The sequence below is a fragment of the Paroedura picta genome, chromosome 10, assembly GCF_049243985.1.
Source record: "Paroedura picta isolate Pp20150507F chromosome 10, Ppicta_v3.0, whole genome shotgun sequence".
NCBI classification, from domain to species: Eukaryota; Metazoa; Chordata; class Lepidosauria; order Squamata; family Gekkonidae; genus Paroedura; species Paroedura picta.
In genome coordinates this window covers 57,753,438-57,781,181 of record NC_135378.1, presented here as the reverse complement: position 1 = coordinate 57,781,181, position 27,744 = coordinate 57,753,438, and the positions used below count along the sequence as shown (strand labels likewise).

General features: G+C 39.3%; 1 long non-coding RNA gene across 3 annotated transcripts in view; it reads right to left on the bottom strand.

The window, feature by feature from the left end:
• Positions 1-27,744, bottom strand: part of LOC143819787 (uncharacterized) — a 94,275-nt gene that overhangs the window by 56,731 nt on the left and 9,800 nt on the right. The window lies entirely within an intron of this gene.

Sequence of the window (27,744 nt, the reverse complement as noted above, 5' to 3'; positions counted from 1 at the left end):
CTTCTTCTGTTCTTCATATGAAACCCATACCAAACACAACATTTAGTTAGCTTCATGCCTTATGGCACAAGGTACTATGACTGTCAGGACTGTGACTAGCCCAAGGTCACCCAACTGGCTGTGTCTGGAGGAATGGGGAAACCAACCTGGCTTGCCACTCTTAACCACTATACCAAGCTGTATGAAGCTTCTGGACAAAAATGTTGATATGTTGACCAGCTGTGAGATTGCTTTCAGTCTAGGATAACCGTGAATTAAGAGGAGGATGTTTAAAAATGTGAACAGTTCTTTAGACAATTTATTGGTAGTAGCCGAGTGCATGCATAATTATTGATCCTAGTAACATGCATTTCTTTTTATTCACTTGTAAGTGCATAGTTTGAAACATAATGCTGCAAAATCATTGATTACATTTTTGAAAACCGTGTGTCCTTGTATAATACTTACACCTTAGTACAATATTACAATAGCTCAGTTTTCTCAACTGCACAAACCTATAATTTCCTTCATCTGATTTACTTTTAAAGTTCCATGACACTCATATACTGCCAATATTTCCTAATCTACTCTTATATTCTTTTGGACTCTCAGCTACTTCTTACTACTAAATATCTGCCAATATGCTCATTCAATAAGTGAGGGCTAATTGAGCTGCAGCAAATATCCTAGGAATAGATTTCCACCTCAGTGAAAAATTACGATCTTAGGCTGCAGTCCAGAACCATTAGAACAAGTACTTCAAGAAATACCTAAAATAGATTTTTGTTTTTTTATGATCAGAAAGTGATGTTGAAGAATATTACATAGCAATGGGAAGACATTACTGCAAATGGTGTGTGTATATATCTCAATTCCAAAAGCATGCGGCAAATGTGAAAGGATATAGACTCTGATGTGAAGAGTTTTAAGACACTAAAATAATGTAAACAGGGGGGAGGGAACTAGTCCCTACCTGTCTGTGGCAATTTGCAAACATACCTTTGAATGAGAGAAAATGAGGCTGCTGGAATTTCCTTGCACATGGAAAAACATGGAACTGGAGAGAGGGCTGAGTCATCTGCTTTGTAATATTGATTGACAACGTGCTGTTGCCACATATGAGTTGTCATCTAAGAAGAGTCCAGGTCAATCTGGATCGTATAGTCCTTGTATTTAGGAACATGATCCGATTGGAATACACAATTATTGCCCATAATAACAGAATGAAACCCACTTTGAGGCAAGGGAAGAAGGTGAAGAGGTCAGATCAAGAGCTCAACATCATTTCAGTTTTCCCTTCTTCATTTCAACATGATTATATACCAGTCAAATGCTGAAGTGGTGCCACATGGACAAAGTTCAAGCATAACCACAATAATGGCTTTTCACTTCTGTATTCCTGCACTTCGAGAAAATAAAAAATTGTATCTGGCAAGTGACCTCTTTTGACATTCCCATTTTAATCTTAGATTTTCAATGTTTAGTATAGTTGCTTTAAAAATAAATTTAAAAAATGAGGCATATGTATTGAGGGCTGCAGACTACAAAGTTTTCATGCTGCATTTCATTGGCAGGAAAATAATTTCTAATCACAAAGTGAAAATCATTTATTAAAATATTATGCAATTTATTTCTGGTGAGAGTGTATGGTTCAATAATTTGATTATCTGCAACATAAAGAAACTGTTTTTTTGTTTATTTTGCAGGAAATTGATTTTTTAAAACCTCCTGTGGAACATCAAGAGACTTCTCACATTAAGATCAACTAATCTTTCTCTGCTATGATCAGGATTGGGTTATCAACTGAATGTTTAAACAGCCAAATTCTTCTCTAAAATGGTGTTCATGGCCATTAGTTGGGCCTGTAGCCACCTAGTGTCTAATCTGTCTCAGCAGCTGGATTTCTATGTATACAGACCGTTTTCAAGTAGCTGAAAGCCCACTGATACTGTAGACTGTTTAGAAAAGGACTGCATTCAGTCTCTCTCCACCAAATTAGTCTCTGATGGCTCTACAAGTGCAATGCTGGATGGCCTTTTGCATTTCTTTGAATCAGACCTGATTTATTTAAGCAACAGCCCTAACACTGTTTTGGGATTAAATTGCAGTTAATAAAATAGAAGTAACTTCTATGTAGACCTTCTTAGGTTTGGTTCTTTGTTTTAGAATCCCTACATATTCCTACATGCCCCTAAATCCACACTGAGCCAGAATGGTGGAACAGATGTACTGTTGGCCTCTGCCACAAGCTCAAAGGGAGGTCCCCCATCCCCAAATTTAAATGCTCCTTTATATGTTGACATTAACAGTTCTGTGACTTGTTTTTTTTTTTGTATACATCATCTGCTGTCATTTTAATGTGTGTATGTGTGTCATACACATGTCAAAAATTGGAAGTAGTCTCGGCATTGCTAAACTGCTTAGAGAGTCTGGGATCACACATGTCTGAACATTGTATTTAAATGGTGTTGGGAAATCAGAGATCTCCATTTTGTCAAGTTGGATTCTAAATCTTTAAAACAGGTTTGCATGATGTTGTAGAGTAATTAACACAGCAATGATGCACACCTGATTAAAGTGTAAATAAATGTTTATTTAGGGATATAAGCACATTAGTAAAGAGGAGTGACAGAGATAGGTTCATAACTACATCTCAGTCTGAAAGAGAGAGTGAAACTCCCAAAAAGAAGGAAGCAACTGCCCTGTGAGTGGCAATCTGAAGACAGACAAGGAATAACACTTCACAGAAGAGAAGATGCTGAGCCCACTGTCCTGTCTATTTGTCTTCTTGTTCCTCCTTTCAGGGTTTTCTTGTCTTCTTTGTATACCACACATTGCCTTCTCCAACAAATAATGCAATATGTAAACTGTCTATGTAAAACTATTTATGGTGTATATCATAATTTATACAAATCACCAAGGGGGGAGGGCAAAGAAAATACATAATACAGTGGTAAATCATTTAAAAATCAAAAGAAACAGAACAGTAATGTGGAGAGGTCCTTGCCTAACAAATCCATTGTACAATTCAAGGGGGGGGGGACATTCATGTTCTTATTTGCATTTATAATATCAGTGGCTCTAAGATAATCTTTCTTAATACAATACAACGTTATATTGATTTGAGATTATCCTGCTGAGGGCACCTGTTTGTGAGGAAATTGAGTATTTCCTCAGTCCCCTTAAACCCTTCAATCCTGTTCCAGATCACAGCATTTGAACATCTATGGCATGGGAACAATTCTGTTCATAACTCTGCCTAACTGGAGCCATGCAGTGAAAGAGGATTGTTTTTAGAACAACAACAAGACCATTTCTTTAATCTAATAAAAAAAGAACTGCAAAACGGAAAAAAAAAACGTGTATACATTCGGCCAACTGCTATTTTATCACCACAAGCTCTTGTTTTCTTTCATTTCTACTGATACGAAGAGGATGGGAAGAAGAAACCTACCAAATACTATGTTCCTCAGATACACTTTGTGGATGACAATGCTTTGGTGTCAGTCCTTTAATCATGCCCTTCTGGCTCCTCAAGCCGTCCATCCCATTTTTAACAGCCCTGATGTTATATTACACAGGCATCTGTTCACCACAGTTAGCACCACGGCTGCAATTAAATATATACTACATATTATTTTATACATTTGCCCCCTCACATTGTTTGGTTGAAATATATTCCTGATGTAAAATAAGTTAGTCATCACTTACATGACCTATGCTAGTGGCAGCTAACAGAACGGAATGGGATAAGGAATGTTTAATTTTTTGTTGCCATATCATGCTTTGAACAGGGGGCTGGACTGGATGGCCTGGATAGCCCCTTCCAGCCCTATGATTCTATGATTCTATCTTCTTTCACTAAAGGATAATGGGGATATAGAAAGGAGATGCTGGTTGGTGAGGGTCACATTTGAAAGGTGATGCATAATGTTAAGTTTAATTTGGAATGGCACACTGATTATGTCTGATCAGCCTGGTTAGCTACTATCCTAACAATCGGTAACATGTATCCCAGAATGAGTCCAGCTGAGTATATTTAGGATCAAGCTACACATGTTCAACATATATACGTGCTAGGGTAAACCCAAAATTCACCACATAAATACCTCATATCAAACTCACATAATAAAGTAGAGTGGGGGGAAAAGGATTATCAAACCACAATCCACCCCCCCCTCATTTAATAAGGATTTTCAGTAGCTAAAACAATTAGTACTTTGTATCTCCTATTTTTAATTAACTGAAGTTTTAAGCAAGCTATAATTATTATAATATTGCTCTTGATAATACGTTGGGGTTGCATTCCACTTGACTACGTGGTCTTCAGATTTTCTACATGATCCCAGCGTATCTGCTATCATGCATTGATATGGATTCTTCCCATAACTGATTAACCAGGATGAGGTACACAAACCTTTCTTATCCAGTACATTGATAGATTCAGAACTTTTTCATATACCCATATTTTTTCCTATTCTTTTTCCTAGGGGGGGGGGGTGTCTCTGACTTGTTTAGAAAGACAATGCAAAGGTATGTTATTGAAACATTATGTTGTTTGGTAGGAGGAAAAGTGAGTTCTATGTCTGTTTCATATGTATATTTAATCATTCGATTTGCTTTAATTGTTCTGCGGGGCATGATTTTTGTTAGTTACTATGAACCCCATATATAGAAGTGAAAGCCAGATATAAATTAATAAAGACAGATGTCAGACAGGGCATTTTGAAAGACTCCCTCCTTCCTCTGCCTGCTTGGGGAGACTGCCTGTCTGCAACTGACTTCAGACTAAGAGCTGCTCTGTTATTTCTCAGGGACAATTAGCTATCCTGGATGATTGGTGATTGATAGAAACTTGAGAATCTGGGGCGGGGGGAGTGAGTGAAAAGTTGAAGTCACCCTCTGGAAATTCCATTGAATGGGGTATAATTGCCTGATGGTACAAGTCCAAGAGGTTTAAAAAGTGTGGGTTTGGGCACCAATGTCAGCTTGGATTTGATATATTTTAACAACTAAGGAATGTACAGGAAAGGATGTTAGAATTTTTTTTTCTTATAAAGGAACTGAAGGTAGAAATGTCTGACTCAAGAGTGGCTACATGTCAGGGTGTGAGCTAGTATTTTGGATGTTGCATGCTTCATGGATTCTATACCATATTAAATAATATTGCTTTTAAATCATTTTTCTAATTCCCTACAATAACACTTATTTTTAAAAAAAATAGATTAAAGCCTGATTTGTTTGTACACTATACCCTGAGCCCTGGCAAGCCAATTCCTTGACCACAGGATAACATGAATTTCATGGGTGCAGCGGAGACAAGCTGGGCTTTTACACTCATAAATAAGCAGAGAGACTAAAATGAAAGCAATCTAGTTGTCAGAATCAACAAGGACTTTTCACAGAGATTAAAATGCTAAACGCTAGGAGATCAATTGTTGTTTTAGTGGAAGGTAATGGGGGGGAGGGAGGGAGAGCCAGTTTCAATATAAAATTTGCAAATCCTAGAGCATCTCATGATGTCACTCTCGAATGTCACTGGAAGTGATGTCAGAGCATAGTCGTGAAGGAGATGCACCAGTCTGCGCCCCTTAAATGTTCCTGGGGTTTCTGGGTATGATTGACAACCCTAGTTATTGAACTAGGCAAGTACTGAAGTTACCTGAAACTTCAGGTAGGGGCAGATCAGCCATTCATTCACACCTCTGCTATTTGGAGGAATTTCTACTCCAACACAACAGATCAAGATGGATAACCATGTTAAGTTGGCTGTAGCAATAGGCTAGTAGCACCTTACTAAAAAGAAATTGTTACAGGATATGAATTTTTGTGAATAATTTCTCACTTCTTTAGATACAACTAGAATGTGAGTTTTCTATATTGGAAATTAGAGTGGTTTCAGATGCTAAATGGTATTAGCAGGCAAATGACAACAGCAGGTGAATGGCAATAATAGGCATGATGGCATTTGATATGATATGCAGAAGGGTAGTATGCATGGGGAAATCAACATTGGTAATGAAACAGGAAAGCTAGGGAACATTCTGCACTCACTATTTTATTAAGATTATGACAGCAGCAGATCCTAAATTGGCTTCTGTCTTGGATCCGCAAATGCCATTAATCTTGATTGCTTGGCAGGAGGATAATTGCAACACCAAAGTATCACACTACATAGATGTTTAATTTGGCATGTACAGGCCTCAATTTTATTGACATCAGATGAGTGCAGAAAATGAGGGACGGATCTTGTCAAACACCCTTCCCATGCTGCAGCCAGCAGACCACAGCCCCACGAGGAAAGGAAACCATCATCAGACCTGCCTGTAGGGACTGAGTGACTGTCCAGTGTAGCTCCCCCTAACCATCAGAAAGGTAACTGTAGAGAAGCCGCTTGGGCATCAACCTATATTGGCGCTATTCCAGCAACCCAGTCATGTGAGATTGGTGGCTCCCTCATGAGGAATCACTCCCCTAATACATGTGCAGCTTCTTGAGGAAGCTCCCCATAACAGGCAGCAACAGGTTGTGCCCAAGATGATCCACCCCCATACAAACCGATGGCTATGACATAATAACACATGTAACACTAACAGCCCAACAACAAAGCCATACAAAACAGGGTGGGAGGGAGGAAAGCAGCAGGTAGCCTGCATGGTGGGCAGTAAAGAAATCGCTTGGTTGCACAGTGACCCCCTTTAAACCCTTCATTGCTGCTCCTCAGTCCTGCCCCCACTGCACACACCTCCTGATTGGCAACTGTTGCAGATGGGAAAGAAAAGGAAACAACATCAGAGTTGAAAGTGTCATCAGATGCAGATTGATTATTTTAAAATGAGCTGAATGAGCCTCAAAAGCCCAGTGCATAATCAAACTAGGTCTGGAATGAAAACAGTGCACATGATCTTACTTCACCCTTCCATTTACTGATTGTAACACCTGTGTTAGGTTAAAGCATTCTTGTTTGTCACAATCACACAGGAGATGGTAGTGTCATCTCTAATAGGTTTAAAGCACAATTCTGGGTAACATAAGTCATACATTCTGCCAATGTTACACTGCTCTTGAAATCAGACTTTCGAGAATTTGTTAGAAGAAAGGTGATGAATGTTACCTGAGCTAAGGGAAACAAGAAATCTTAGCCCTGTACCACCAATGAAGCTCCGGTCATTTGTTGTTCCCCAGACTGAATTGAACAGAGGTCAGCAAGAGTTCAGAAGCCTCCATTTATGTACGGCATAAAGGAGACAAAATCTTTTGTAGTCAGCAGTTGAGAGAACTTGCTAGGGGGGGGGGGTCACGATATGAAAAAAAATGATTGTAAAGTGTATCAAATATAAATTATTCCTCCAATAAAGGATCTTGTTTCTCTTTTATATACTGATCAGCTCCCAGCTCACTGGTGCAAACAAAATGTTTACATCAGATGACAGGATCTGATTTGTACTTGCAGCTGCAATTTCCTTCAGCTGACGGAAGCCATATGTAGCCAGCAGCCATGTTGGTCTAGTCAGTACATGCCAGAAATAGACTCTGAGTTTAGTAATCAAGTTTGGCAGCTGGGTGGAGCCTGTCAGATCAGCAAGCCCTGCAGACAGAATGACCCAAGAGGTAGCTGTAGTTGGGCAAGGCTCCAGGGCACTTCCCATTTTGGTGAAAGGGTTGAGGAGAGATGCCAGAGATGCCAGCTATGAAAGGAGATTGGAAAGATGGCCTGTCGGAGGAGAATTTGTGGCAGATCAGGGAGGATGGAGGGTACATAAGGGAGGAGGAGTGAAAACCCCTCTCCAGTCTGAGGCTTCACGCATCCTCTGTTACAGGAAAGGACATGGCAGAATAGGAGCAGCAGGGCCTTGATTTGAGGGAGAACCACAAGCAGTAGTGAAAGCACTAACAGCTATATTTTTTGTTTCATTTAAAAAATCCTAGCATGAATACTCACAGATCAAAGAAATAGTAAAATTCATTCCCCCAAGTTATGAGGTATGCAGTATTTTCACATGAGCCTCAGTGTTAAAACAACGTGACCTTTCTGCAGGTTTAATTCCCATTCAATTTTGGCCCAAAATCTAGAATGTATGATCAGATTGCATTTCTGCTCGATGACTTGAGAACGTGCCCGTGATATTACAAATCATCATGAAAGATATGATTAGTGATTTTTTAGAAAATTATTCAAGCACAATGAACTTACATAGCATATTCATGTGTACTCATAGCTTGTGGGACTTTTTTTTGGGGGGGGAGTAAAAGCTCGCTTTCATTTCTTTTTCCTATAACAGATGAAAATAAATAGCATCAGTCAATGGAGCAAGGGGCACAAGTCATTAATCAGTTATAGTCATTTAATTCTTTAGTATTGCGAGCAGGTACCCGTTGGACCATTTTCTGTTGAAATCTGGGCACAGTATACAGCAGGCTGCACTGCATTCAGATAAAAATAAAGAGGAGCACATACAAATGTAGTACTTTTCAAGAGCTGTCTGGGCTAGCTAATCACCATTTTTGTCTTCATCAAAGGTAGCAAAAGGCCACCAATGGTTAACAGCCATTTACATAGTGATGCTTAGCAGGGATGCCTTCTGTTCTGCAGCTCTGTTATTTCTTGCCAGATAGTTCTGTCCTCAGTTAATAGGGCAGAACAAACACACTGAAGGAATCTCCATGGGATTGCAGCCGCTGAACTTATGAATGTCTCCTGATGACCTGCAACTAACCTTGGTGGATCCTTCATGGGGTTAACCTTCCTTCTAATGCTGGCAATGGCCTTTAAACCTTTTTTACTAGCCTATGCAGATGAATAAATCACCCGAGGGCTATTTGCTGTTTAGAAACACACATTGAGGCTAATTTCAGGGGAAACAGACTGCAGCAAAACAACTAGAACAATTCCTTAATTTCTTATTTATGAAAGCATTCTTGCCCACCAGCCAGCACTACAGCTATTGTATCCTCTCTTGCAACTTCTGGGTCTTGGAGCATCAGAAATCATACTGACATTGCGTTACCAGAGGGGCCAGAGCTTCTAACTACCTGTTTCAGTCACTTCTGTTTCCAGGGCAACTACAGAGGTGTTAGAGGACCTGTTACCAAGGGTCCTGTGAACCGTATAGCCTTTACATGTATATCCTCTAACCCAAAGGCAAGGGATTTAGGTCCTTGCATATTAAAGGCAGAAGTGGGGTAGGAATAGGGAGAGAATTGATATTTGCCAGATATATGAACCCAGGGGGAAAATAGCACAGAAGGAGATATAAACCAATACATTAATGCACACTGAGATTGGGGACTGTACTAATAGCAACAAATCGCATGAGTCGGTGTGATATCAGAATGTTAGACGAGGCTCAGGAATATCCAGGTTCAAATCCCCACTCATATCATAGAAGCTTGCTGAGTTATCTCGGATCAGTCACACATGCCTGATCTTTTCAGATCTCAGAAGCTAAGAAGCATCAGCTTTGGCGAGTATTTGGATGAGGGACCTCCACAAGGGTCATGGAGGCAGACAATGGCAAACCACCTATGGAGGCCTCTTGCCTAGCTGCCAGACAGCTCCACAATCACAGGACCTATACACTTGCCATATGGTAAATAAAATAATAGTCACACATGCAAAGCTTCCCTAATTCACAGGGTTGTTGTGAAGATAACATAGAAGGGAGAAGAGCAATGCAAGCTGCTTTGAGCAATGCAAGCTGGGGAGAAGGGTGAGATATAAATGAAGTAAATATATTAAAGGGAAGCATGCAAACTGAGGAGTAAGCAATCAACAATTCAAGGCTTACATGGGGAATGTTAATAAGGTAGATGTTAATAAGGTAGATGATGAAATAGCCAGACTGAAGAATGGCTGGATAGTGCTAGCCGACAGGTCTGTATTTTGTAAAGGAAGCTTCTGACTAAGATCAAGAGGTAGGTTACTGTCCTGCAAACAATGGTCATTCATCATGGCCTGGGTTTGTGAGAGTTGCAGAAAAAGCCTTGATTGGCATGGGATAACTTTCCCAGAGGAAGATGGTTGAGTCATCTAGAGATGCACCTTAATTACAGATAGACCTGCTGGAGATTCAAGACTGAGACTCAATGTGCAGCTGGCTGCATAGGGGCCTAGGATTTTAGGGAGCCCCAGGAGTGTTTGTGTCACAGCTCTTGGTAAGGAGCAGCGTTGGTAGCTGCACCACATTCTATTGCACATAGTGTTACTATGGGACTTGATCTTCTTTGTCCCTGTGATCCCATCCCCAGTGGGAGGCCAAACACACTGTCAGCAGGACAAGTGATATGTTTATGAGTTCAAAATTAAGAATCCATTCTCATAATCTTGCTTTGCTGGTGGCTACAGGAAATGGTCAGACTATGTCAGCTACAGCCAAGATAAAATGGGACTCTAGGGAGGAATCAGTTGTGTCTCAGCTTCAGCATGAGACTTGGGAGAGCATCTCTTTAAATAAATATTCTGTTCACAATGCAGCTCTTGTAGGGAGGTTCTGCACTAAGGTATCAGGCAAAGTTACCTTGTCATTCAGTCATACTGCACCCTATTCTTAATGCATAAAGCATGCTGGATTGCACCCTTCATAAAATACTGAATATTGGCATTTAAGTAGCAGCTTTCACTGATACTCCCAATGCCACTTTTTTTGCAACCCAGACTTAAAATATGTAAAGTGATATAGCAATAAGAAGATATTTATGTTCCTTATCAAGACTGAAGTGATGATAATTCAGCACTGCTCTGTTGTGCGCCTTCCTCTTTGATTATAGGCATAATTGCAGTAACCTTGATGAATAAAGAAGTCCTTGTCTTTAAGTTAGCAGTGTGTATGCTGACATCTTTAAAGAAAATAATTCAGATGTAGTTTTGCAGTCCTCCCTTTGCTGGGGATATGTAAAATAATTTATTTATTTATTTTTCTTTTAAGAGTCTAATGCAATAAGTTTGTGTCCTTGGCAAGGGCAAAAAATAAGTGGTAGGAGGACTTTTACATTACTAATCAAAAGGACTGCATATTATAATTGTATTCTTGGTCTTTTAACTTAGCTAATTGAACATCAATTACAATTCTTACTCTTTCACAGCCCGAGAAGTAAAACTGCACCTAAAACTAGAGACAAAACTCCATATATCACTTCTTTTAGCTTCATGTTTGTTTCTTAAGGAAGTGCTGCCTGGAAAACATTAACACCATATGGGAGACGTTTGTGTGTGGCCTGGATATGTGAGAAGAAGAATGCTCATACACGTCTTCCACTTCCTGCCAATATGGACAAAGACTGACAAGACTCACTCATGTTGTGTTATTGTTTTCACAAATACCCATGCAGCACAGATCCCACTATATAGCACATGGTGCAGGCAGTACATGCTAAGGACATCTATCTGTGCAAATGAGACTTATGTATGTTGCAGTTGTGCCCATTTTAATTTTTGGCTCTGCTGATTTGTATCTTTTAAACCATTTTATGTCATTTTAATCCAAAGGATATTAAAAAAAAAACTAGATATCAAATTTCTAAAAATGCTGAGCAGGTTCTAGTCCACATGGGGAAAAAAAGTAAAATAAGATGGTGCTGGTCGTTGACATACCACCAAATGCATGCTAGTTTATGCTGCTGCAGTTAAAGACCATCCTGACAATTTTTAAATTGTTATTCTTTAATTTCTAGCCCACCACTCCCACAAGCAGCTCATGACGGGTAACAGCATTGTTCCCTATAAAAACCCATTACAACCCCATCGAGACCCCTAATACAATTAAATTCAACAAGCCCAGTGCCCAGTGCTACAAGTTTGAGGGTAACTTGTGTGGCTGTGAGATTGTTTATTTACCAACATGTTGGGAAATGCTCATGTAATGAACTCTGAAAATTTATTAAAGTCCAGTTTTAGATCAGCTCAGTATTTGTAACAAACCTAGTAGTTGGATTCTACAATAAATTCAGTATTCAGCCCTCTTTGAATGGGTTACAGTTCACTATACCACAGGGATATAATCCTCACAAAAATGCTGTTTGATCCTGGGGGAAGGGAGAGAGAGAGAGAGAGAGAGAGAGAGAGAGATAATGGATTGACCCTCTACATGAAACCATAAAGCCGAGTTCTGGGTTTCTGCCATTCAAATGAATAGAAACCGGCAGCAATTCTAACACCTTTCCAGTTTCAATTTTGTAACATCTGCAGGCACCATTCTGGAATGGTAAACATTTTAATGGTCAGATTCTGTCCATTTTACCATTACTATTTCCCATATTATCCCCTGGTTTTTGTGTGAGACTGAAATGAAAAGGTGACAGATTGCTGCAAATCAAATGAATAGGAGATGGCATTTGCATTCCTTTCAGTTGTAGCAAACACCCTACTTTCCAATTCCTTTGTTGTCCTTCTGAGACACCTTTCACAGCTCCTGAAAATTCAAGAGTCAGGCACTCCATTTTGATAATGCAGCAGGAACCTCAGGCATCGGCCTGTGAATTGATTCAATCACACTAACCCACTTTATAATTACAGTTTATCTTTTTGTTATAAATCCATATTGATTGAGATTAATAGGGAGATTTAAAATTTACAAGCTCTGAAAGGGGAGTTTTTGGGGAACATAATTCTTTAACCAAGTTATACAAAAGGACATTTTCAAAGCTAAATACTCCATCTGCTGAAAAATGTATTTAAACTTACTTGGCTGTGACTCTTATAGTAGCAGCCTGGGTTCCCTTTAAACTGAGATAATTCAAGAAGTTCTGATTCTTTGCAAACCATTAACTTTGTTCTGGGTTTTTTTCTTAAAATTCTTCCATTCTGAGTGCTCCCTTCTTCCAGAAAACTCCTAAATTCTTCATTTCCACACTTCTTGGTATTTTTCTGAACACCACCAAGAAGTGATAAGGAAGTTCTGGTATCCATCAGATCTGACATACTTGTTTAGAGTAACAGAGAAAAGAGATCATCAATTTATAAACAAAAGTCATTTCAAATTAAAACATTTAGCATGTGGATGTCTTCCTAGGAAAATGGTTAGTTGGAAGTCAGAAACTGTACACAGTATTACACTCTTGAACTTAATCCAAAGTATACATAGAAGTTCAATGATGTAATTTTTAAATATTGCCTTTGAGGCACATAAAACTTATTGGTTATTTTCATGGATTTTTCTTAAATACCTGTATTAATTCTGAAGTGTCTCTGGTATCATTTTTTTAGAACTTCACCAATGTGTCCCATCAGTGTTAATCAGATGAACCTACAAATGCATATTTTGTTTACCTACTGCTCTGCTTTCAATGGAAAGAATACATTCAAATGTAGATGCTGTCTGTATACTCATTGCTTTCAATATGATAAATATTTGGAAGTCTACTTGGTATATATTTGATGCACATTCAAATGCACATTGCATGATAATTCTTCATTCCCCAAGTAGTTTGCACATGAATGTTGGCATCTTTTCCTGATTTCAAATGGCTTGCACAATAATTTGAGCTTGCAGCTGCAAAACTGATACAACAATGGTTTAGGTCATAATGCACTCTAATGAATCTTTCCATTACCTTGGAATTCTGGTTTCTGTTATTTGAATCCTAGGTGCAGCTGAAGAAATTATGAACTTTGAGTGATGTATATGATTTGCACTGCTTCTCTTTCAAAATACTGCTATGTTCAATATAAGCCAGCTCATAAGAATTAGTCCCAGAAAGGATTTTATTGCCAGGATTCAGTACTTCTCAAGTGTTAACAAGATGACCATTCTTCTAAGTGTATGCAAAATACATTCTTCCACCTAGAAGAAGAAGAAGAAGAGTTGGTTCTTATATCCTGATTTTCCCTACCCGAAGGAGGCTCAAAGCAGCTTACAGTCGCCTTCCCATTCCTCTCCCCACAACAGACACCCTGTGGGGTGGGTGAGGCTGAGAGAGCGCCGATATCACTGCCCGGTCCGAACAGTTTTATCAGTGCCGTGGCGAGCCCAAGGTCACCCAGCTGGTTGCATGTGGGGGAGCGCAGAATCGAACCTGGCATGCCAGATTAGAAGTCCGCACTCCTAACCACTACACCAAACTGGCTATCCAAGAGTAATCACAGGACACCCTAACACATTTGAGAAAAGACAGGAGTATTTATAGCTTGAGTCCCATCATTATTGGAAATTAAGTATAAAATAGCATTTGATTGATTGCAAAATTGATTGAAGAAGAAGAAGAAGAAGAGTTTGTTCTTATATGCTGCTTTTCTCTACCTGAAGGAGGCTCAAAGTGGCTTACAGTCGCCTTCCCTTTCCTCTCTCCACAACAGACACCCTGTGAGGCTGAGAGAGCTCTGATATCTCTGCTCAGTCAGAACAGATTTATCAGTACTGTGGTGAGCCCAAGGTCACCCAGCTGGTTGCATGTGGGGGAGTGCAGAATCGAACCCGGCATGCCAGATTAGAAGTCCGCACTCCTGACCACTACATCAAACTGGCTCTACACCAAACTGGACAATACTATCGTTCAAAAGCAGAATATTTTTGTTAGCATTTCTATATATATGTATATATAAAGGTTTCTATGTTTCCATTACAAAAGGCTATAAAAATGTCCTGAAGATGCAATCACAGTTTAAAAGAAATAGTTCTCAAACAACCAAGACAGAACTTTCATGGCTCTGCAAAATTATTTTTAGTTGTCCTTTCTACATTGTTTGTGCTCACAGGTACTGTATGTATACACTGACAATCAGACCTATAATTGAAAGCAGACAGCACGACAAGCACGACCAATAACACCAGTGTACCAATATATATACATACTTTAATAAAGTTAGAAGATCAATTCAGTCCCAAGGTTTTACCAGAGAAGTCTTGCCCAGCAAGATACAGAATGATGAATGCTGATCTCTTGAAGTCACTAAGCTATGAAGCGTTACCAAAGATTCCCCCTCCCCACTTAAATACAACTGTGTGATAAAGCAGGCCTGGGCTGATGAATCACAGGGCTGAGGCTGTCCTGAAGCTAATCTATGGCAGTGAAAAATGAGGTCATTAGCAAAAATAAAATGCAAATATTATCGGATGCTGGGTAATTTTTCTTCACACATTTGGGCTGGAATCTCATCATGGATTATGTAAGAATGGGCATGTATTGACAGGAAAATGGGATGTGTGAACTCAGTAGGTTTCCTTAGAACGATTAGTCTTACCAGTAATCAAAGATATGCAATCTCATTTTCCAACTTTTATATCAAAGTCAACTGCCTTTTTTTAAAATACTGTCTTTTCTACTCTGACTTAATTCAAATTGCCTGTATCTATAGTATCCTAGTAAATGAGTTTTGTTTTAATATACTATTAGTCTATGTATACACCTTGTATGGTTTAAATAAATAGGCTTGAAATTTTGGTCCTAAAATACAAAATCTGAAATCCTTCAGTGTTACCCAAATTATTACTATTATTAGATTTATTACCTGCTGCTATCAGACAAGCTGCCTCATGGCAAGTTACCTTAAAAATATAATTTAGATTGGGGAATGTAGCTTGTGAGGAGGTAACAGTAGGATCTCCATCTGTGTATACTGGGGTCCTTCACTTAGAAACTTGCACAGAGACAAGTTTGAAATAAAATGGAAATTATTTTTCTTGAAAAACGAATTAAAAATAAAACTAGCATACATGTACACAAATTAAGCTAAGCATTCACATAGAAGGAAAGACTGAGATGGTGCAATAGGTGAGTATAAGTGGGGAAACAAAACAAAAAGCTAGCTTCACAACTTGTGGAAGTCCACAGAGAAATGGCCAGTGTTTCTGGAAGAGATGAAGCTTACAAGCATGCACAGATGTTTGTACTGGATATGATAACACACACACAAAGACTGTAGCATGTGCCTTAAATTGCCAGATTTGTATCTTGAGGCTAAGGTTGGGTTCTATGGCCCCCTAAAACAATGTACTTCATGAGACTATGATTATAATAAATAAACTAGAGGATGGGTTATATTCTTCCACCAGGCATTTACTTAGGGCTAATGAACAGCAAAATAACTCTGATTAAACACTGCTTGGGCTTTCTCTATATAGATATCCCCCCTTCCTAAAATTGAACACTCATAAATGAAACAGTTTGACTATATAGCTGGTATGACTGTTTTAAAGATGGTTTTAAAGTTTTAAAAAATATATTTATTATTTATGTTTGATAAGCAATGGTGGAAAGTGTCCTAAGCCAATGTACTGGGAGGGACAGGGAATAAATTAAATGAATGAATGAATGAATGAATGAATGAATGAATGAAAAATAAATAAATAAAACATTGGTCCCATATGTTTCTGAGGACAGAGATAATTCTTAGTGGCCCTGGGTCGGACCCTGAGCAAGTTTTCCAGAAAAAGAAACAAATACATGGTTACATCAGTGGAATAAGGTACAAAATGTAAATGGTATCTTGACAACCCTGGGATTAGAGGAAACAAAATGTGATAGGTATGTTAATCAGGACTAATGGAGTTTTGTAGGTATGGGGGAAGGACTGAAGGAATGATAAGGATTGTAACATTCTTAGGTACCATTGCTCTGAAAATGGACATTGTTTTTTATAGAGGGGAGAGAAAAGACAGCGGTTGAATACCCCTGACTGTCCATAATGATGTCTTCTAAGAAATCCAGGTAACAATTGGAAGGCATAGAATTTGGCTGAAGAATATTTTTCCCTTTCCTGGAGAAACTGATAAACAATGTACATTTCCAGAACAGGGATGCAGTTGCAGGGCAATACTGATAAAGGGTGTTTGCAGCCAAACTGCCCCTCAAAGCAAGGAGGGGTCTGACTGCTATCATTATTGTCATAGAATATTATTGACATGCACACATTCTGCTCTTCCTTTTGCTATTATAGAATTTCCTCCTTTAAACACTGCACAAGTTACTGCATGTTCCACAGAGCATGAGATTAAAAAAAAAAGATACAATCCAGTTTAAAGGGGCTGCAAGAAGGAGCCCAAGACCACTGATCTGGGGGGGGGGGGGGAAGAGGGCAATGCAACCTATTTTCCAGACAATTCCATTTTTTCATAGTTGTGGGGCCATGAAAGAGGGAGGTGGGAAAACTGATGATCCTATCTCCTTTTCTTCTTGTTATACTGTGAGGAGGAAGGGAGATGAAAAGCACCTTCCAACCTGACTAAGACTGGAGGAGATGGTGGGAGGAAGATTAGGCTAAAAGAAGGCAGCTGATGAAGATGAGACAGCTGTAGTGTAGCAGCCTCCAAGGACAGAGAGGCAAGGGCTGGGAGAGGCCTTGAGAATGGCAAAGTAGAAGCAGTAGGGCAGAGGAGTGCCCACCAGCTGCAGTAAAGATAAGCAGGGCTGGAGGAATCCCAGAGAAGGTGGTGGCATCAAAGCAGGCTGGATGAAGAGGTAGTGTGCACCATTAGTTGCAAGAGCTGAAGTGGTTTCAGGGCAGCAGGAAAACCCCAAAAGATAGTAGCCCTTCTGAGAACTGGTAGGGGAAGTAAGCAGGCGAGGAGCCCCTTCCAAATGAAATGGAGGCAGGCAGATGGGGGAAACAGGAAAAATGGAATGACAGGGTAGGGGAGGATGGACATGCTGTCAAGTAAAATAGAACAGACAGACAAACAGAGAAGTAATAACACTAGTGTGGGAGATTAACGTAGCCATGGCTGAAGGAGTGGGTGAGAGACAGAAAAAGAAGAAGGAATGACAATGCTGGGAATTGGTGGGTAAATTAATGAAAAAAGCCATGGCGGAAATGTGGAAAAACACTAGAAACACAGAGTGGCATGACAGTACTGACATGTGCGGGGGGGGGGGGCGGACATGACAACAGCCATTGCTGAAAAGGAAAGTAAAAGAAAAAGCAACAAAAAGAAGGAATGGTGGCAGGGGAAGGTAATGGCAGGGCAAATTGAATGGCTGTCCTCTGCAAATTCTTTCAGGGTCCCTTTTTGTCAATTTTTCTAAGTCTCAACATGACCATTTTTAACTTAGAAACTGAAGAGACAAGACAGATCTGTCTAAAAATCTGAAACCAGGTTTGCAGAAAAATCAACACAAAACAGCAGCAGCAAAAAAACTGTCCTCAGTAGTCAGTGCTAGGCAATCATAACAGTATAATCAACCTTCAAGCCTTGGTTTTTGTAAGTAAAAGACAGATGGCCCATATTCAGCTCGTGCTTCGCCATCTGCACTGGTTACCAGTCTGTTTCCGGGTCAAGTTCAAGGTTTTGGTATTAACCTTTAAGGCCATGCACGGCTTGGGTCCTACTTACCTGTGGGACCACTTGGTTACTTATGATCCCCGCATGGCCCTTTGCTCTGTGGGTATGAATTTACTGGTTATCCCAGACCCCCAGGATGTTCGCCTAACCTCGACCTGGGCCAGGGCCTTTTCGGTCCTGGCCCCAACCTGGTGGAATGAGCTCCCGGAAGAGCTGAGGACTCTGTCGGAACAGTCAGCTTACCACAGGCCTTGCAAGATGGAGCTCTTCCACCAGGCGTTTGGTTGAGGCCAGGCTAGACCCCTGGTGTTTCCATCAAGGACTCCTTCCCAAAGTCTATCAAAGTCTACTAGAGTCTGTTATACCTGCACCTGCTCACTCCTAGTGGAAGAAGACTCGGCCTCCGTCTGAGTCGTCTGAATGAGGTGGGATGGAGTAGATTATTGGTGTTTTTGACCACTTGCTTGTTTTATTGTAAATTGGGGTTTTATGGGCTTTTATTGTATTTTAATGTTTTATTCTGTGAACCACCGCATGTTCCAAGGAAATGCGGCGGTATATAACTTGAAAAAATAAACAAATAAACAAAAACAAATAAACAAACAAACAAATACTGTTCAAAAACAGTCACCCTATGAAAGCCAGTGCAGTGTAATGATTATATGTAGTGGTTATAGCCTAAGACCAGGATCTGGGAGATCTAGGTCTGAAACACCACACTTATTTTGAAATTATCTTTCATTTCAAAGGAGGTTTTCAATAAATTGCTACTTAAGGAATGCAAGTCTGCCATTTTTAAAGACATCATTCAATATATAAAAGCTCCCAGACAATGAAAACACCCAAAAAGTAGTGCACAGAATCCCTTCCTTGTGGCGAAGTTTTCTTGTGAATACAATTCCGTAACCTGAATTATATGAGTTGCATAATTGTGAGGAGTTGTGACTGTAGGTGGGAGGCTTATATGTGCATGATGTTACATTGATCCATGGAGTGGACAATCTACGCTGGGATTATTATAAATCTGTCCTGTAAAATGATATTATTGAATCATTATTTGAAAAACAGCAAGCATATTAGAGTCCATGTTTCCAGATAGCTGAGCTTAGTTGTGCTTTGTGGAGTAAAGACATCAGCTTTCACATGCACAGTCCTTTATGGGTTAGCCAAGAGTATTCAAATCAGTACTAAAATGGCACCTTTGAGTAATCTAAAAATCATATTTGTGAGAGAAGAATGCCCATCTGCATCACATGCTTTAGTGGCCTGAACTCAGTTTGATAAGACTTCATGCTTCACATCACTGACTTTCTACAGTTGTTACTGTCTTTCTAAAGTCCTGCTATTGATTAATGAAACAAATGCAGCAGTGTGATTATCAGAGCGGTAATGAAACTATCTGGAAAACATTATTTTGTGCAGTACACATAGACAGAGAGACTGGGGAGAAATTCCAAATACATCTCATTTATTTGGGGGAAGAGATGTATTATTTTTTAAATAGATGCCGACAGTATTCATATGCAGGTTGCTTCAATCCAGCCTGATCTTTTACAATTTATTTTGTTATTTTTATTGAATACCTTTTTATGTTACCTTTCCACCCAGCATAGGGTCCCAGAATGGCAATCAATCAATATCATTTAAAGTCACTTTAAAAACATTTAGGAACAATTAAATGAAACACATAATCAGGAAGTAGGATCAGTGAAGGAATTCTAAATAAAGCCTAATTGAATAGGACTAGTACTCTGCAGGGGAGTAGACTAGATGACCCTGGAAGTCCCTTCTAACTCTATGATTCATGCTTCTATATCTGAGACACTGGACAGCCAGTTGCCAATCAGGGTGAAGGGAGCTTTGACTCTCAAGCTCTATAGCTTGGGACATCTTGTTGCCATTTAAAGTGATCCTGGACTTGAATCTTGTTTTTCTGCTTCAGACCAACATGACTATTCACCACCTGAAAATATAATGACTATGATATAACATGTTGGATGCAGCATAAGGCAGCTGTCTTGTTTGTATTCAAGTGCTATCATGGGTTGAGAAACCCACATAGATGGAGCATGGGCAGCTATGGCAAGGATCTACAAGAAATGCTAGCTCTATGGGATTTGGAATTGTTGCTGCCATAGGGGTTTTTAATGGGTATTTTAATGGGACTATATTGTATGTTTTATTAGGGTTTTTTAGTGTGACCTGCCGTGAGCCAGCTTGCTGAGAGCAGCGGGATATAAATTGAAACATAAATAAAGTAATAAATAAAACTGCAAGAATCACCCCTTTGTGAATCATACAAATAGCTCCTGGTACCAATGGAAGACCTATTGGCAGAATGGAGGGGCCATTTTGTCTGCTTTCCCCTCCTCAGTACAGCTACCTGTGCTGTGCGAGTTTGGATCTGTGTGGGTTCTGCAGCCATTTAAATTACCTTTTTTGAAGCTCACAGGCAAATAAGAAGAGGTGAGGGGAAATCTGCTGCCAGCATCTTCTGCTGATGCTGTATAAAATTCCACCCACTAACACTGACTGCTTCTGTATTAAATCCTTTTTAGGGGAAGAGAAACAAAATAATTGTTTTTCTTGGCCTTTTGCCCAGCTCATCAGTTTTGCAATCGCGCTGAGGAGATAGAAAGAAAGGTACCACTTACTGATGAGTGTTTCTCTTGGGGTAGAAACAGGTTCTTTTTTCCTCCTAAAGCATGAACTTTTTTTCTTCTTTGGGACTTAGATACAGCATGGTTTGAAACCTATTTTTTAAAAAGTATTATTTATTTCCCATAAGCAAGAAAAATGGGACAAAATAAAAGGCAAGTATTGTGAAATGCTCTTTCTTCTGCACTGCAGAACTCGGTGAACAACAGGGAATCACAGTGGTTTACGTGATTAGGGAAGCTTTGTTTCCTTGACCTAAAGAAGCAGTCATATAGTGACAAACAAAATGGCAAGGACTCAGGAGCTGTACCTGCTTTGAACCCCTATGGAATCTCCGGTGCTGTGCTCAAATTAAAAGCGGTGTTAATGAGTTGCCATTGTTGGCTGCAATTTTGTAAATTATAACATGGAAGAATGTCTCTTGCTCCCTTTATTTCACCTCCTTTTTGGTGTGGTGGCTGTAGTGCTGGACTAGAAATGTGGAGCCTGGATTTAACACTCCACCCTGAATCTCAGGCTGCATCCTAAAGGCAGGATTTTCCATGTTGCTCTCAGTGCAGCTGGGAATGTAGAGGCATTTGCAGTGGCACAGAGTATTCACATGATCTGTTGAACACTTGGTTCCTGACTGCTGCTTGAAGATCTCCCACCCCATTATACTGTAGGCCATCTGGACAAAACTACGTCCACTTTTACCTTTGAACTCAATAAGAGCTAAATAGTTACATTTTTAAAACAAATGAAAGTTAAGAATTCAAAGACAATAGTAGCTTGTGGCAATAAATTGTGATGGCATGATTGTACATGTTATAGGTATTGTGTCTGTGACAGTTGGAGACCAGAAGCTCAGAAGCAGAAATTGAGATTCCAAAGCTTTGTCTGGGATTTTCTGGTTCCCAGCTAGTAGCCAATCACTGAGCAGACTTAAAGTCCAGTTATGGGTCTCCGTAATGGCCAATCACATAGTTGTGCCTGTGTCTATAAGTTCCCGAGTTCTGGTTATCTGTGTTCAGTATTTCTGGCTCCAGTTTGGCTGTTGGAGCTCAGTGTCCACATCTTACTGAATCCATGGATTTAATAATAAATAATGTAAATAAATAAATAGCCTTCAGTTGTCCCACTGTTCATGGGCAGCAGAGAGCAGTGTTTAAATAAAACAACAACTGAGTGGCATGGCTGGAAGCCATTTAAACTGCTTACTGCTCCCCATGAGCAACAGAAAGCAGGGTTTTTTAAAAAAACAATTGAGTGGCATGGGTGGAAGCCATTTAAACTACCACTTGCTGCTCCCCATGGGCAGCACAAAGTAGAGGTTTTTAAAAAAGCAGATGAGTGGCACACAGGAACAATGTTCCATGCCACTCAACTTGTTGTATAGTACAGAACTGGAACAAGTGAGTGGGTGGGCAGGAAGGGATGTGCCAGTGTTTGCCTCTTGTGGTCGTTCCTTGCATACCCATGGAATTGCTAGTCACCACTCTGGAGTGGTAGATGAATTTCCTCCAGGCTAGTCTGGATTCTGGAGATTTTTGTTGGGCATGAAATTGGGGTCACTGTGGGTGGGTAGGTTATTGTGAGTTCTTACACTGTGCAGGGAGCAGGACTAGATGACTCTGGATGCACCTTCCTATTTGTTACTTGATTCAGGAGAAAAATCACAGTTTAGTACAGCCGTCAAATGAAATGTCTGGGGCAGGAGAAAGTTTATGGTTTTCATGCTGTCTTTATAGAATGTGCTGTTTGTGAAGCCATGTCAATACATTTAGAATGAAATATATACATGAACTATCTAAATAATCAAGGCATTCTCTTTTAGGCTGCTAGAACACTGTGTAGGTCTCTGTGGGTCCCCAGTCACTCTAAGGAGCAAATACTTCATTCTTCTTTACCTCACGTATTGTAGTTCCTCTTTACATAGCATTTTCAGGATGTGGTCAAATAAAGCAGGAACGTGGATCTCAGGATCTATGTTTATATGCATGGCTAAATAATTCTTGTAAAAGATCACATGAGTTTATGGTAGATTTCCTTATAATGTCTGTTGCTAAAAATACACCCACAAGAACACTGGTGCTCTTTATACAATTGTGAAATTGTAAATTCTGTGTGTCCAGAAGAACAGAAGGCTAAGCAAATTAATGGCAGCCAAAAAGCAGAGGAATGGCATGCCACATGCAAGGATATGCGTTCCAGACTTTGTAACTCGGTGTGCAATATCAAGGGAACAACATCTGCTATTTGGTACTCATCAGACCACCAAGGTTGCAGGAAACAAGCAGTGGGAGAGAGGGAAAAAAAACAGAAGCTGAATGAGGATTTTTAAAGGGGGGCAATGAAAGAATGCAATCCCACTGAATGCCATGACCTCTATTATCACCCACCAAGTTACTCACACCCACTCCTTAATTTGAAGTGCAGCATTCACATGGAAAGCAATGCCACAGGGACAGGTGACACAGGCAAGCAAGAACAGTAGTAGATTGCCCATCAGATGGTAATTTGCAGCAGCTAAATACATTCCAAGGCTCATGAAATAAACCATTCTGAAGTGCCTGGAACATTTATATGAACCGGGGAATAGCACTGCGTGTGGCATTTCAATTCCAACAAAGTCCTTAATTCCGAGGAATGAATACTTTGAAAAACAAGCAAGTAGCATTTATTGTACAACACTGTGACCCATCCATGCACAGAAGAGAAGGGCAACACCACAGAGGAGGCTGCACAAGAATCCATTTGTGACTAATCACACAAAATAGAAGGAACAGAATTCAGAAAAATAAAGAGCCACTGCTTGAGGTAGAATTGGACTGTCTTTAGTTTGTGCATCGGACACAATTTCTTCAGCTCAGTAGACTCTTTTCAGTTTTAATGGTTCACTAGCTTGAATGCCTAGAAATTACAGCAAGAGTGTATTGAAATACAGATCCTACCTGGACATCAAACTGGTGTTGGTTTTTCAGGACCAGGCATGCAGAAGGGATTTGATAATTAAGTCATTTCTACTTCACTGTATTTAAACTCCTACTTACAGTTTGATTTTCTATGGCTGGATTAATTGGCATCTACACATTCCTGAGACTAATTTCTGTTCTCCTTTCTCTGATTCTCAGCCTTTTGTTGCCACTAAAAATGATCATTTCCCTTGCCACTTACTTCTCATGATGTGAAAGTACTGTACAAGGATGGATAAATATGCCCTTTTCACTTTACTCTGTATCCATATGCTGCTATTGTGAATAACTTCCACTGTTCCATTCTTGTTGCTGACAGCCATAATACATCTGCTTCTGTTTCATCGTTGGTGGAGGAGTTACACATGCAATGCATATAATTCATTTATCATATATCCAGTTTTGAATAGTGGCCTAGAATACTGATCAAAAAGCCTACAAAATAAGGCTTTTTTGAGATAGGATGGAGAGAAATCTAAAATATAGTTTGCAGGAAAAATCTAAAATATGGAAGGAAATGAGGACAGGGATCGAACAGTTCCAAAACTTAAATGAAGAACAAAATGCATAAAAAGAGAGAGAGAGGCCGATTCTGCACAAGTGGAAAAGGTCAAGAGGGCGGTCATATGGATGCCATCCTCTTCTTCTTCAGGCGGTGGGGTAGGGGGATTTCCTCATGGATTTATTGTGGGTTCCCACCTGTATATGTATAGTTCCTGTTGTTCTCTAAGGTGCTACTGGACTCATCTATATGTATACTGCTAATCCACTGATGCACAAGCAACATTATTTTAAGATACATGAAGAGGACTTATTCCTATAGTTCTGGTTGCATGCTAACAAAAGCAACTAATGGTGTGGGTGCTGAAGTACTTCACTGAATGCCCTTCATTTCATCACATTTAAATCAAGGATTAGGGCAAGGCGCTCAAACCATTTTTCTTTGCTACAGATTTATAATTATCTCTATCAGGCTAATTCAATAGACCTTTATCATATATGGATTTTCTCCCCAATCTGTTGGTAGCATCTGACATGCTGTATCAAACCAAACTGCTGCTGTTGTATTATCATTGCTCAAATCTGCCTCTTTTTCACAAACGCTTTCAGCAACCCCACAAACCACTTTATTTTGCCAGACTGGATACCAAACAAGCTGACTTAATGACCCTCAAATCAAATGTATAGAAGTTCCAATTGCTATATTGTCTGAATTTAAAAAATGTTAGCATGTGGCAGTATTATTAGCCACATTATTCACCCTGATTAAAAAGTTGTCAATTATTTATTTATAGACAATTAAAAGGTAAAAACTGTTTTAAAAATGACAGGAATCCTCTTCAATTTCCAGAATCTTCCATCCTCAAAACATTAATCTTTGCTCTTGCTTACTTGCAGCATTTATCATTCACATTTAGTTCATATATCATTCACAAGGTGGATAATTCTTAAAAAAGAATAAAACCAGAGGCTAATAATAAAAGTATTTAAAATTGATACGTTAAAAATATTTAAAAGGAATCGATGGCAATATCACAGTAGTTTTGTTTACACAAAAGATTTGTCCTACATAGGTTGTGGAAAGAGAGGCATGCAGGGGCTCTGCTAACTTCCTCTGTAAAGTTGTTCCAACAGGTATAGCCAAGGACTGAGCAGAAGTGGTAACAGATCACCTTTTCTGCAGAAGGGCAGCTTCAAGAGACCCTGCTCAGGTAGACAAAGGTGATGGAGCAGGCCATAATCTTTAGAGGATTTGAACAGAGGGAATATATCCCATCCTCACCACAAGGATGTCTCAGAAAATACTAACATCTACTTTAGAACTACAGTATTTTCTCTATGATGTAATGCAGTGTGTTTCTACTCCTTTAACATTTGTAACTGTTGTCATAAGGGGATACAGGAGATCCTAAATCTGACATCCCCCCCTGTTCCCCAGAAAACACACTCATATGAGAACCAAGCCATAGAATCCAGTTATAGGCAAAGAAGAGATGCCCTCCCATTTACGGGAACAACTATTTGTCCACTTGCCAATGAGAGGCAAGATTAATATCCTAAATTGGGATCAAGGACTTGCAACTTGTTTTGACTGGGTAAAGTAGAGTGGTGGGAACTAATGGATCTCAACCCATTACAGGATAGGTTAAATAATACTCCTCTCAGCTAGAAGGAAAAGAGTCAAAATGCTTAGCACATTCTGCTTGGTTTGCAAGCGAGGAATGGAGAAAAGGACAGAAACTGAGGGGAGCTTGCATCAACCATCCTCCTTTTCAAATCTCCAGCCTTCCTCTGAAAGGAATGTTAAGGTAAAACTGAAGACTTGCAGAACTTAGTTTGTCTCTGTTTTTAATTAGTTTCTCAGGTTTTTGCAGTATATGTGTCACTGTTCTTTCTGTTCTGATAGCTATTCCTGATGCTCTGGTTCTAGTTAACAGAGGTATATGTTCGTTGAATAAAGATCTCTACCCCCCTTTTAATGATCACAGAATGTGATCCAAATTCCTACCCAGGTACAATACTATTTATTCACAAGCTGAACAAGTTCACCAGGACAGAGAATTGGGGGGGGGGGGGAGTTAGGTGTGTATTATTTTTGTTGAACTAAATTAGCAACACAAAACAAGGACCGTTCAATATTGTTTAAATTGTTTTCCACATTGACAAGTGTTACTGTTAGGAATACCACTATAACATGAAGACACAACCACTGAGGAAAGGAAATGGAAAATGGCAAATTATCTAGAAACCATTTTGATTGGTCTCTTTGTATAAAAATCTTGTAACACTGATTTTACAATATAGCCTTGGATAGGTTTGTTTGTCTGTTAGAACTAAAGTAGCAAAACAGACCAAGAACTTTCAGAAGTTTTATCTTCTATTGAAAAAAAAAGAAAAGTTTACTAAACAAAACCGTAGAAAATATAGGCATGTGATAATTAACCCTATCATTACTGTAAAAACAAGTTCTAAAATTATTAAAGTTTCTAACTTTTCTTAATCATACTATCATAATATAGTAAATAACATATTAAAGCATTTCAGATTATTGTCTTGATTTTAGGGATTATCTGATAAACTTTAATCTCATGTACACACACAGGGAGAAGGAGAGGAAGAATTCTCATCTAATTGTCTAAAACTATCATCCCAAGAGATCAGATTTTCTTACCACAGTAGTCTTACCTTACTCTAAATTTCTTGTCTTAATCATGTGATTACTATCTAGATAAGTGACCAGTTCTTTACTATTTGTGACAACCCAGTCTAACTCTCTAGATGACCTTATCCAAAGAGAAAGGGGTTGTGCAGCAGTTTTCCAGCACAACCTTCTGAATCCTACCGTCTAGGTAGGATTGGAACTACCAAACCCTGAAGTCTTTTTGTTTGTTCGTTTGGCATTCTCTCAGTTATTCCTTTTTCTTGACCAATATATTGTTTTTATGTTGTTGTATGTACATTTTAACTCTGGTTTTAATTGTTTAATGATGTGATTTTTAATGATTTAAATTTTTTTAAATGTGATTGCCATGTATATTTTTAATTTGTTTGCTGTTTGGGTGGCTCTTATAAGGGCAGAATGGTGGGACAAAACTTTTTAAAAAGTAATTTTAAAGGAAAATATTATTTCCTCTTTATTATTTCTTCCCTATGATGCAAGCATTATGTTACTGGCATTGGTTTCAGGAATACACTGGCACTGGAGACTTAGGATGGGGCTGTTAGATATGGTATCATACGGAAAACTGCGGATAGCAGAACAGCCTTAATTGGATTTGAGAGTTATTTGGGGGAATAGAGGTCAGTGTCTGAATATTGTTTAATTCCTTTTCCAAAGGACTTGGACAGATTCTCTCTTTGTCTTTTTCTTTTCTTGTATTTAAACTCAGTTTCTTAACAGCTGTAGAAGCACTAGGACAAGAGAGATTTGCATATGCATT